Source organism: Caretta caretta, chromosome 2 (genome assembly GCF_965140235.1).
Source record: "Caretta caretta isolate rCarCar2 chromosome 2, rCarCar1.hap1, whole genome shotgun sequence".
NCBI lineage: Eukaryota > Metazoa > Chordata > Testudines > Cheloniidae > Caretta > Caretta caretta.
The window spans coordinates 68700978-68714169 of record NC_134207.1 but is presented as its reverse complement, the minus strand read 5'-3'; positions in this window follow the sequence as shown (position 1 = coordinate 68714169).

The window sequence follows — 13192 nt, the reverse complement described above, 5'->3', positions numbered from 1 at the left end:
TTCCAGAGGAAGTGCAGCTGCTGAAGCAGACATTTTTACACAATACAGATAACATTACTGAAAGTGCTTGTACCATCAGTTTGTTTCTTAAATCAACCTAATCACTGGCTATTGAACGTTATTACTGTGAGATGGGGTGGCTGCCCCTCACTGGTATGTAAGGGGTTAAAGCCACTCTGGGGAGGCTGCGCAGGAGGCAGCCAATAAGGAAAACGCTTGTAATGCCAGCCAATTAGGAGAAGGTTTATTGGAGGAGTCAGTCAGGGCCAGGCTGGCTCATATAAGAAGGGGCTACTGAGCAAAGCGGAGTTTTGAGGGAGGAGGATGGGCTGCTTAGGGGGCTGGAGCACCATGGACAGAGCAGCGCTGGGCAGGGTCAGCAGCGTATCAGAAAGCTCCAGGTTGATGGCTGCCAGACTGAGGCCCTGACACAAGGGCAGAGGAGCTGCTAGGGCTGTGGGGGAAGTGGCTCAGGGAAGGAAACAGTGGAGTTGGAGGAGGGGCAGTGCTTGGCTGCTGGCTATAGAGTCCCTGGGTCAGGGCCCGGAGTAGTTGTTGGGCCCAGGCTCCCCATTTCTCCCCCCCCCCCCCGCCCGCCCCGGGCACTGAGGAGAGTGGCCAGTGCATGGACTGCAGTCTGCCACTGAGATGAGTGGCTAGAACCTGAACTGCAGATTGCCACTGAGGCAAGTGGTTGGGCTGAGGCCTGTCGGCCCCCCGGAGAGGGGGAAAGAACCGAGTGGGACACATCCAGAGGGCTGTGTCCAGAAAAGGACAACATGGTCCGGGGAGTGACGTGGGTCCTGGACGAGAGATAGGAGTGACAATGGGTGAGACACCACCACCAGAGGAGGGCGCACTGGCAACCCCGAGACAATTCCCAGGTTGACCAGCAGGAGGATCCACTGTGGTGAGTCAAACCCAGTTACACACTGTCTATTTTAGATATGAAACTAAGAAAAACTGATGTGTAGTTGCAATTGGTGTGATTTTTTTTTCCACTAAGGCCAGGCCCAAAGCCTCATCCTAGTGCCCAGTCTGAGTAAGGGGGGACGTGCACTGGGAGGTTGTGGGAGGAAATGCTCAGCAACAGCTACCACAGTGCCTTGGCATTTCTACCTCGCTTGCCTTGCCCACTTCCACCAAGCTCTGTATAGTATCACAGATGACAAATGGATTCTAGAGATCCATAAGTCATGACTACCCAATCCAGTTTCTGTCCTTTCCTCTTTCCCCATCCCTCTTTTCAGAGACCTGCTGGATCTCCCCTTTGAGCCTCTCTCAGAATGCTGTTTGTGCTACCTCACCCTTAATATGATCTTTGTGGGTGCCATAGCGAGGCGAGTGAGCAAGCTTCAGGCACTCACGGCTGAACCTCTCCATACATAATGTTTCACAAGGACCTGGTCATAGGAAGAGGTCTCAATAAGTTTTTGTTCACATATAGTCTTAGAGTTCCATTTGAACAAATCAATTAATGTACCTGTCTTCCCTAAATCTCCTGCTGTGCTGGAGAGAAGAAACTGCACTCGCTGGATGTTCCCAGAAACTTACTTTATTATATCAATAGAACTGAACTTTTCAGACTTGTCTCCTCATCTATTTCTAGCTTTAGGTGGCCAAACAAAAGTTCAGCCTCCTTCATCACAGAGAATATCCAAGTGGATAACTCACTGTATCTTGACTCATCAATTGCCTAGTGTACCCCTCCCGCAGAATATTAACGTTCACTTTACAAGTGCTCAGGCAACAGCCACCAACTACTTCAAGAATATGCCAATATCTGAGAGATGCAAGGTGTCAATAAGGAGTAAACCACTGACCTTTGTCAAGCTCTATGACTTGGACGTAGCTTCCAGACCAGATGCCAAGTTCAGGAGAGCAGTATTGTCAGCTGTTCGACTGATGCAACTGAAGGTTCTTATTCCCACCATCCAGAGGGGATGCTTGCTTGCCAGTCATCTACAGTGGGATCCACATTGAATCATACTATAGGATAAATAACTCTTCTTCAAGTAACTTTTAAAAAAAAAAACAAGGAGGAATCCGGTGGCACCTTAAAGACTAACCGATTTATTTGGGCATAAGCTTTTGTGGGTAAAAAACTCAGTTCTTCAGATGCAAGATGTGGTTCTTTAAGATGATGTTGTTCAGGTAGATCCCAGGACCTACCTTCTCTCCCTACTTTCAGAGTCTTCAGCAAACACGGGCTTTAAATTGTGAGGGAAATGAGGAAGGGTTCTGCTCTTTATGCCCTTAATCCGGGACCACCAAGCGATGTCCATGAGCCCTCATAGACCTCACTTGGTGCTCCCGGATAAGGAGCATAAAGAGCAATGCTATTCAGAATACTCCAATCTGATGCTAATGAGCCTCATGTGGATCCAGAGTGGAAACCACCCTGACGACAACATCTCGAAGAAGATTTACTGTTGGGTAAATAACCGCTGTATCATGTGTCAGGGGTTTTAGATTTACCTGGAAATAATTTGCTAGCAGTTCACCAGCCTAGTTTGTATCTGAATGTTTTTTTGACATTACTCTATAAAGAGGGGGATAAGAGCTGTGAGAGAAGCTGGAGTTGTATGGCTATTTAAAGGTGAACTGTCACGCAAAAAAATAAAAATTTGGGGGCAAGTATTCTCTTTTTGTACAGTGCCTTGCACAATAGATTCCTGGTCCATGCACACGCAAACAGGGCTGACGTGACCTTTGGATATATAAACAGGGGAGTAGTCACTAGGAGTAGGGAGGTGATTTTTACCTCTTTATACAGCACTGGTGAAACCAGACTGGAATGTCTGGTATCCGCATTTGAAAAAATTGACACAGGCACAGAAAATAGCCCCAAAAATGATTTGAGAGACTTAAAGAGCTCAATCTGTTCAGCTTATCAAAACAGATTGAGGTCAGTTAATTACAGTGTAAAAGTAGTTTGACAGTGAGAAAATACTGGGTACTAAAGGGCTCTTTAATCTAGTGGTGAAAGGCATAATTAGAACGTATGGCTGGAAGGGCCAATGCTCCTAGATTCGGACTTTGTGTAATACAAAAACCCATACTCCTTACAGTGAAAGCCACAAGATCAGACATCACCACCTCCCAGATCCATTTGGCAGCCAGAGCCACCTCTCCACAAAGCCATTATTTGCCTCCTCTCCTCTCGGAACAAAAGCATCTCCTTATTGGATTCCCTTCTACTATCACTTGTTTCCTTGTGTCTTTCTGCACTAGTTCTTTATAGACCTGCCATCAGCCTCTCTGTCTCTACTAGCTCTTCCCCTTTCCTACTCAAAATTATCGCTTCTGACAGCCCCATCACCCCTTCTGAGTAAGTCCCACTTGGCCTGTGCTCACTTGCTAATTCTCATCCAATCTGCATCCTGTTGCTCCACAGGAAGGTTCTGGGGAACGTGGTCTTTGTACACCTCTCTGACCACATGAAGAACATTTGAATCAAGAGAGGATGAATTCCGGCCAGAATGCTTGTTCGCTTCCTAAAACAACTAATGCAGTTCCCAGGGGATCCAGAATGATACAGCTGGACGGATCTTTCAATAATGGATCTAAATTTGTATTCACTAGATTCCTATCAAGCTCGGAATCAAATTCAGAATTGCTTTCCTCTGTTTAAAAACTAAAATTTGCTTCAGTCTACCTCTGACTTTATATCCCTCTCAATCCCCACACCCTACTTTTATTTTGACCACCTCCCTTTCCTTTCCCTGTGATTCTCTCTCTCTACCCTCTAAGTACTGAGGTTGGGGTGGGGGAATAGACTTGAGATTCATATTTAGTCTGAACTAATTCACCTAATTGATAGTTTTCGTCTGTCTAGCTCAGGCATTTCTAACATGCCTGTCACTGGGATATCTTAGTGCTGTACAGTGTACTAGAGAGGGATTTTCAGGGGCTAGCAAATTTTAGATTTCTATTTCCAAATGCAACTAGTTTAAAACACTGTAAAAATGCAGCTAATATACATTATTCCTGATTAAGGACTGTAGTGAGCCAGCCAGACTCCCTGGCTCAGTACTGCTCCATGCTTTGGTTTGGAATGGGGCTCTAAAACCCATCACACACACTCCCCCTCAGCTCCAGAGTTGCAGACCCACTTTTGTTGACAGACCTCTCCCCATCTCATGAAAAGAAAATGTCAGTTTCAGCTTGATGTACTTTGAAGTGGAACAATTGCAGAGACCAGTACCACCACATGATTCAGGAGTTGTGATCTTTTATGGACTGTAGCCATCATAGGGGTGAATGGACAATTGCTAGCCAGAACAGGTAGAAATGTAGGGCCTCTGCAGCCCACTTTACAGATAGGGCCTCCTTCTTGATAATCAAATGCGCAACTTCCCATGGGAACAACTTCCTGCTAAGATATAGGACAGAATGTTCCTCTCCTCCCACTTCTTGTGACAATATGGGTCCAAGGCTGACAAATTCATCTGTTTGCAAAATAAAAGGGCTTGAGAAGTCAGGGTGAAACAAAACAAGTTCCTGGATCAGTGGCTCTTGTAATACCTGGAAGGCTTTGTCACAGGCTTCAGTCCAGAGGATCTTCCTTGATTAAACGTCTTTCTCCAGAGGCAGCAATCAGACAAAGTCAGGGATGATCCACCTACGGTTTCCTGCTAGCCCCAGAAGCAGCACACTTGTTTCTATGTAGCAGGGAATCGAGCATTCTGACAAAGCCTTCACCTTTCCCACCAATGGGCATAACCCCCCCCTCTCCCCGCTTTCCTCACCCCCCCCCCCCCGCACTGTTTTTCAGGTAGTTCACAGTTGGCCAAACAACATTTAGCAGGGTTGGCTGTCAGTCCTGCTTCCTGGGGTGCTTGTAGACTACTGTGAGACGTCTCAGGTTGTCCCCCCAGGTCTCACTATAAATGACAAAAAGAATTGAAATAAGTGGCCACGTACTGCCTGTGTGTTCATAATACTTTTTCCATTAACTTTCGGAACATAGTGGCGGCCCCATACAGACCAAAAGGCATGGTTGTAAATTGGAATAAACCCATGGGTGTATAGAAGGCAATCTCCTGGGATTTGGGGGTCAGGGGGATCTTGGTCAGATTGAGAGTGGATATATACCTGGCAGCTTCCAACCTATCCAGCAAGTCATTGACACATGGCATGGAATAAATGAACTTGGATACTGTGTTCACTTTTCAAAAGTCAATGCAAAACCTTGTTGAACTGTTTGGTTTGGACACCAGTACTATCGGACTTCACCGCTTCCTGTGTGACTCCTTGACAGTAACCTGGGTCAACATATTCTGCAGTTCCTGCCACACTGTTTCCCACATTCTTCCATGCTTTTCATCCGGGTTTGGATTTTATATGGTGAGACACCAGGTGAGGCCAACCTTGGGTTGTGGAAAATATGGGTGGGAAGGTTCTGAGGAGTTGATGTATCTTCTGGTCCTGCTCCCGTAGTAACGCTTATCTGATTGTTATTGTCTCTGGGTGGGGAACCATCATAGCCTGGGGACTGAGCTCAGGAGGGAATGGAATGACAGAGTCCCCCCTGCTCTTTCCACACTTTCAGCAGGTTAACATGATATATTTGAGCAGTGTGATGCTGTATGGAACATGGGTGACCATTTATGATATTGTTGATACCAATATTATAAAATTGCAAGGAATATGACCAGAGATATGCCATGTAAGGTATCTGAAAATGTTATGATTTGCTAAGTATGATGATTTGTTTATATGTTTGTATCACCTTTGTATTGTGAGTTATAGATATGTATGGTATATCTGTATTTCCAAACTTGTACTGTGCATCTGGGTGACACCCCTAGACAGACTGTCATCAGCGCTGCCTAGCCTGTTCAATGGCCCATCAAGGGTCATCAACTGTACAATGGACCCATTGAAAGGAACCAGGGGATACCGCTTATGAGTTAGCAAAGCATGTAGTATGCCTGTGAACAGAGAATCTAAGGCTTTTCCATGCCATGTGCTGTGAATCATGTGTTTGGGACACAGGAAGTTCAAGCCATATGGCAAAAGGAATATAAAGGGCAGCTGCATCTTTTCCATTTTTGTCTTCATTCCTGCTTCTAACCTCTAGAGTAATTTTTCTATTAACAAAAAGAAAAGGAAGACTTGTGGCACCTTAGAGACTAACAAATTTATTTGAGCATAAGCTTTCGTGACAAGTGGCAATTCTTCAACGAAAAACTTCAAAAACAGACTTCAACGAGAGACTGCTGAATTGGAATTAATTTGCGAACTGGATACAATTAACTTAGGCTTGAATAAAGACTGTATTTTCCACTGAATGCATCTGATGAAGTGAGCTGTAGCTCACGAAAGCTTATGCTCAAATAAATTTGTTAATCTCTAAGGTGCCACAAGTCCTCCTTTTCTTTTTGCGGATACAGACTAACACGGCTGCTACTCTGAAACCTTTCTATAAATGAAGCTCTGAACAAAGGACTCAGTGACCCATTCTAGTTGTGGATGTGTTCCAGAGGGACTTTCAAACCAGCAAACTCACCAATAGTGCTAAGAACCTGACTCTCCCTCGACCCCTAACAGGTATTCTCTGACCATTGTCTGACTACACCCTCAAATCTATTAAACTTTGCATTCTGACCCCCATTAACCTGCAGTGAGACCCATTTTGGGGGGGAAGGGAAGGGGTCCCTTCTTGTGGACTCTAGATTCCACCTCCCAGACCTGCCCTGAATTGCAGTCCATGTATAGGGAATCCCATTGGAAGTGGCCCAGTTGTTCACACATGAGGCAATTGCCAGACAGTGTAGGGCCTCCGTTGCTTGTCTCCTTCATTGAACGGTGTTCCTGTGAAAGTGCCTCTAACCAGGCTGAAGCCTCCCTCCTGTTTCATCTCTCTGTGGGGTTGAACTCCCAAGGGCAGTCTCTGCTCAGTTGGCCAACCTTGGATTGGGAAGCCAGGTTTCTCTTGTACCTCCCCTTCTTGCCCTTCTCTGCATTGGCCATGGTTGAGCTAGGGCTCCCCTTTGGTATTTCTCGGACCAGGTCTGGCAGACTGCATGTAATTTTGTCAGTGTCACTGCCTTTGGAAGACTCTATGGTTGGTGTCACACCACCAACTTCCATACTCTGGGTGGGAGAATTTGGAGAAACTGCTGCAGCTCGACTCTTTTTGCCACCTGCCCCCTTCTTTTTTCTTTTTTTTTTTAACTTCAGGCCAGAGCCACCACCAGCAATGTTCCTTTAGAGTTTGGGCTACCACCCTGGGTCAAGCTCTGGCCAAAAACCTCCCACATCCGGAACCTCTGGCAATGGGCCTCACCTGAAATGCCAAAAGCAACTGGGATGGCCACCTTTGAGTAGGAAATACTCCTGTGTCGCTGTCACATCAAGACTTTGGTATACAGCCTGAGCCATCCCTCTGAGATATGGGCAAATCAGGACCGCCCAGCTCTCCACCAGCCAACGGTCTCTAGTGTTACTAGGAACTCTTTGGGGTCAGCATCTGGTCCCATATTGTTTCAAAGGGAGGTCTGGAGCCAGGCTGATGCTAGTTGCTCCCACTGGCAGATTAGCGGCAGGCTTTGGGGCTGCAGCAGCATCACCTGCTCCTCCCTCGGTTGTGTTGCCAACTACCTAATAAGCTTGCTGCTGTTGTTGCTGCTGAGCCTGTTCCTTTTGTTGCATTGCCAGTTGTTGCAGTAACCAAGTCTGTTGTTGCTGCAGATTCTCCACAACCCATTTCAGCAATGTGTCAAGATGCAGCTCTACAACCCCCTTCACTTTTTATTCACATGCCTCAGGCTCCCTTCAGGCCCGAGGACACCCGCTTGAATTCTCCATCAATTTTGTACTGGTAGAGTTTGATAGCTAGCTGGCTTAGTGGTCAGGCAGTGGTTTCACATTTCTTTTCAGTCTGTCCATCCTGGAGGGCACCCTGCTAAGTCATATACAGGGGGCCTCAGTCTGTCCTGTGTGTCCCCTCTTTCTCTCAAGACAGGGGCAGCATGGGGGACCCAGGCCCTCCCACTCCACCAGATCCTGACCCAGGACCCTGCTCCCAATATCCAGACTGCTCATTGGTCCATGCTTTGTCTGCCAAAGGACAACACCATCCCATTCTTTGGGGCCTCTTGTAGGTTCTTGACACCAAAGAAGTGTGGGAGGAAATATGGACCACTGCTCCCAGAGTGGCCTTACCAAGGCTGCAGTTGCTCTGCTACAACTCCAGGCATCAGCCTCATTTCCTGGTGCAGCCTGTAACTCTTTCGTCCCTCTGACTCGGCTTCCAGTGCCCTTTTCAAACTGCACCTCCACCGGGAGCATGTTCAGCAGCTGGGGAGGGGCGGTGCCTTCCTGACCCAGTACCATGCCATGCCTTCCTCTGGGTTAGTGTGTGATCCGTAAACCCCATCACATGGACAAAATTTATTTCTCACAGTGTTTCCTTAATTACTACCTCATTGTCTTGACTGCAGGAGTTTGGAGTTGGGGAACAATCGCATGATCTATCAGCTAGCAGTGACACTGGTATTCATTGAAGTAAATCAGAGTTGTGTAGCATGGTAAAGTCTGCCACTAGGATCTGGGATTATGATTATATAATTGGAAATCCGAGCTAAATGTAAACAAAACAAAGGTATCTTTGCAATTGTGTGTCAGGTTCGGAAAGCCTATAGTACATTATTTAAACATTTTTATAATTTAAAATCAAATGACAGGAATAAATGCTATAAAAGTATTTGGGACTTATATTAGCTACATTAATTTTTTACTTGTCAAATGCATTAAGATGTCAAGTAATATATTCAACTAAGTGAAGGGTATAATCTATTCATACAGTGTGCAAGTACGTGCAAAGATGATACTGTACAAAGTCAGTCAGGTGCAGAACCCTCAAAACACCTCAAACAGCCATATAATTTTTCCACCAACCCTCTCCCCTTTTCTAGGCCATGGCCACCTAGAAAAGGACCTAATCTGGTGTTATGGGGTCTTGAAAAAGACAACTAAATTTGTCTGTAACTGCAGGACATTATTTTCATTTACTAATAAAAGAGCTAGGATATTGACCTCAGAGGTTTACAAAGATGTGGCTAAATCCTAAGCTATGGCCAAGCAGTGGTCAGGGAAGTTGAGGAGGCAGGAGCAAAGATGTCCTTTGCATACCCTAATCCTGGTCTGGTTTCCATCATAAAGAAGAGGTGCTCTTCCTTATGCTGGCTTTCAAAGACACCCCTGCCCCACCCCACCCTGAGCTGTTCCAGCAGCTAAGAATTGCAATGGCCAGGCCTGTTCTTCTCAACCGTACTCTGACACAGGTGACTAGAAAGGATAGGCGGTGTTCTAGGAGGTGCTATAGCAATTCTACTCCACCCAAGGATTTCCCCTAAACTGGGGGGTTGCCCAGTGACCTGCAGAGCTGAGGCAGTGCAAAACAGCTGTAGTAATGTAGAATAAGATCTGGCCATTTTACTATTCTTCCTGTTAACCTGGCAGTTACACACAAATTTATCTTTAACATTTACTCTTCTTTTAACAAATGTACCAATAGTGGTGTTGTCTACCGGTTATATCTGGTCTCTGGGGAGCAGGGCTCCTGGCTCTGCAATCAGCTCTTTAGGTGCCTTTGTACAAGTCATACACAAATAAATTTTCAAATGCCTTCCTTCCGGCAATCAGTGGAGGTTTTGGCCAGCCACTCTGTGGTGCTCTGAAAATGGGGAGTTTTAAAGCAGTTCTAGATACCTGTGTTTATTGAAAATCTGCTGTACTGTATGCATGCTATGTGTGTGTGCAACTTCAAAAACTCACCAGTGTATGGTTTTGTGGTCTTCTGACAGGTCATTCTCCTTCTCCCTAAATGTTACAAGTCCTTCTCCTCCCCTTCCAAAGTCACCCCAGATAATACAACAGCTTTCTCATGGGGACACCTGTGGTCTATGGGGACAGCACAATGAACTCATCAACACCTGGATGGAAAGAAATTCCTCATAAACAGGGGCCGTAAGGTGGTAATAAAGCATTTTCCCCATTCTTTGTCCTAACACTGTAAAGGCAGAATGTGCAGTACAGAGAAGGATGCTTCTCTGCATTTATACTACAGATTGATATACTTTGAATAAATTACCCTTGTCACATCTTAGGACACTGCCATCTAGACATCTGAGGGCTTGTCGCATTTTTGTGCCAGGACAACCAGCCGTTCTTATTCTGGTAAATAGCTTTTGTCCCCACTCAGCTTAACTGTGAAACAGTCATGGCTTGAGAGCAGGACAGGTCCCAAGGGCTTAATTATCTTGTACCAGGTGCCATGACCTAGACAGCTGACATGTAGGGCAAAGGTGGTAATGAACTGCATACTGAATTCTTGATATATAAGTACTTCAAATGAAACTCTCCTCAGAAAAGGTTAAATGCAGAAAGCCTTGCTCAGTGATGCCACAAGAGCTGACTACAGCAATCACACCTGGATAGGGGATTGTGTGGGTTACGCACTCTCTGGTTCAGATGTAGACTCAGAGAACCCATTTCCAGTGGACATTAGTTATCACTGAGCCTATATGTGGAGTTCCTTTTTACTGTAGAGCAGCTGGACCAGTGGAAGGGGGTATGTTCCTGGCAAACAAATAGTTAATTACAACTCAGGCTCACACAGATGCTCCTGGGAGGGGTCAAGAAAACAAGTGTTTCAAGAGCAGGAAGTTGGAGGTTTCCTGGGAGAAGGCCAAGAGCCTGGGTAAGAAACCTTGTGCTGGGAAATAGTCTTTCAATTATTTTTTTATTATGCAATTCTCCCTGAGAATGGGACCAACCTTGTTTTTATGCTGAATTGCAATTTACAAGGGATTAATGCCCCAAGCATTCACCACAAGTACAACTAGTGAAGCCTCTTCCATGTGACTATGCCATGTGACTTATGGCACAGGGCTTTCCCCTATGAGTGTATGGAGGGCAGGCAGGATGCAGAAACAAATTGTATTATGAGAGCAGGACACAGAGACCCAGCCTAGAAGGAGCTGCTTGCTGGCTAAAGCTGAACACAGTGGTGCCTGGGCTGGAGCAAAGAATCCAAGATGACTTTGTAATCTCAGCTGTGCCTGGTTTAGTGAAGTGAACTTTAGAAGTGACTATCAGTTTGATCACCATGGACCATGTAGTTTTCTAAGAGATACACTTGAACCAAACAGTGTAGCCAGCTGGGAACTTGTGAACAGAAATAAGCTGCAATGAGGATATAAGGCCCTGGTGAAGAAACTCCAAGTGTCAGGAATGAGAAGGTGTAGCTCTGCCTGCTGAGTCTCCTGGCAGCCTGTGAGCATAGCTGAGCTGCAGCAGGGGCTCCTGATTGATGATACTGTCTGATTGGTGGAGGGAGTCCACAACTACTGTTCTCTCACTATTCAATAGGTACACCTGCAGCTATGCTCTCCTGTGGGCCTGCCTTGCGCTAGTCCTGATCCTGGTTTGTTTGTAGCCTTGCTCCTGTTCTGCTCAGTCTGCTCCAGCTCTGATTCCAGAATCCAACTCTGACCCCTGGCTTTGGGTCCTGACTCTGGCTCTGGTTACTGGCTGCCTGGCTCTTGCTCCAGTCACTAGGCCTAACAGCCCATATCCTGGTTTGTGACACCAAGGACCAATGCTGACCACCCTACCAGTCAACTGGTTGGATGAAGAATGAAAACAACTAGCCTGCATGGGTCAAACAGATTATTTAAAATTCCTCGCTACTTTGTTTGTAATTCAGATGTTTATAGAGGAGAGTGCAGATTATTCCTGCTAGAATGATACAACCTTTGAGGGGAAAGATTGGGGGCAGGAGCGTATTTGGATCACTTTAAAGTGGTTGCTTTTATTTTTGGAGTTTGCCATCTTGTACAGCACTCTTAATTTGCAGCTATAAACTGATTCCAGTGTCATCTTCTAATAACTTAAACAAAACACTGGACACAATCCACACTGCTGGGGGTGGAGAGAGTGTGTGTGTGTGTGTGTCCTGCAGTTTTTTTGACAGGTTGCCTTTTTCTTTAGATCATTCGTGAAGTCATTTAATCTCCGTCAGCAGTGTTAGCTATTTGTGGCTACAAAATAGCAAGAGGCAAAGTCAGCATCACTACCAATTATATAACAAAGCTTATCACAGGAAAACAGTGTCATAGTTCAATGTCAGTCATATATTCAGTAAAAAACAGCAGTGAGTGACTCACACAAGTAGATGTAAATAACACACAAATTACAGCAAACTATTCTTATTCACTCCTGGGAAGGAAAATACAGAATAGGGTGAAAGCTTTTAAAATATTAATATATTTAATGACCTGTTACAGAAATCTGATTATTCTACCTTGATGTCAGTGGACTTATATCAGGGATGATTCTGGCTCAATATGCATATTCTAGTAGCTAAAAAGAGTGCCCTGATTCTTTCACCCAAAGGCTCCAGACTTGCCACACTCTTGCAAATGCTGATACCAGGCATTAAATTATGCTGGATATAGCAGGTGATTACATGTCTAGTTTGGGTTTTCACATAAAACCTACGGCTGTTATGTTCAAGTGCTATGGCAGCTAATGCCCCATCTCCACCCTTTTCTGACTGGGGCAGATCCTTGGGTGTTCATGTGCATTGTCCAACGTGAATAATTATTCCTATGTCTGTGCGTGTTTGGAGCAGGAGTGGGGGAGAGAGGGGAGCTTTGGAGTGATGCCAATGAGGTGGAGACTTTACACATGATTCAGAAAAGAAATTATGCAACCAAATTTAGATGATTAACAAAGAAATGGAGCAAGTAGGACAAAACTGTTTTGAAGTGATAAATTAGCATTACATGTTAAGCTGCTTGCACATCTGGGCTGATGAGTACAATAGGGGTGGGTAGTGTACCATTATGCTCAGGAGAAGCCAGTCACATGGCCTGATATATTCAATGTGTATATGTGGCTGATGGCCAACCAGTCTGTTTACCCATCAGTCCAAAGAATACTATAAACGTGACCAATGTCAACCAGTTGGCCACTCAGGAAGGACAGATGGGGAGTGCAAAGTGTAAAAACATTGCTCATGGAAATAAATGGACAGCTAGTTTGTTCACAGCCAGAAAATCACAACCTTGTGTGAGGCTACAGAAATATTGACTATGTGGAACCACATATGCTAGTCTCCTCAGCCAAATCAAAGGTCAATAGTAGGTGCTGATCTCCATTACTGCAGCATAAATCC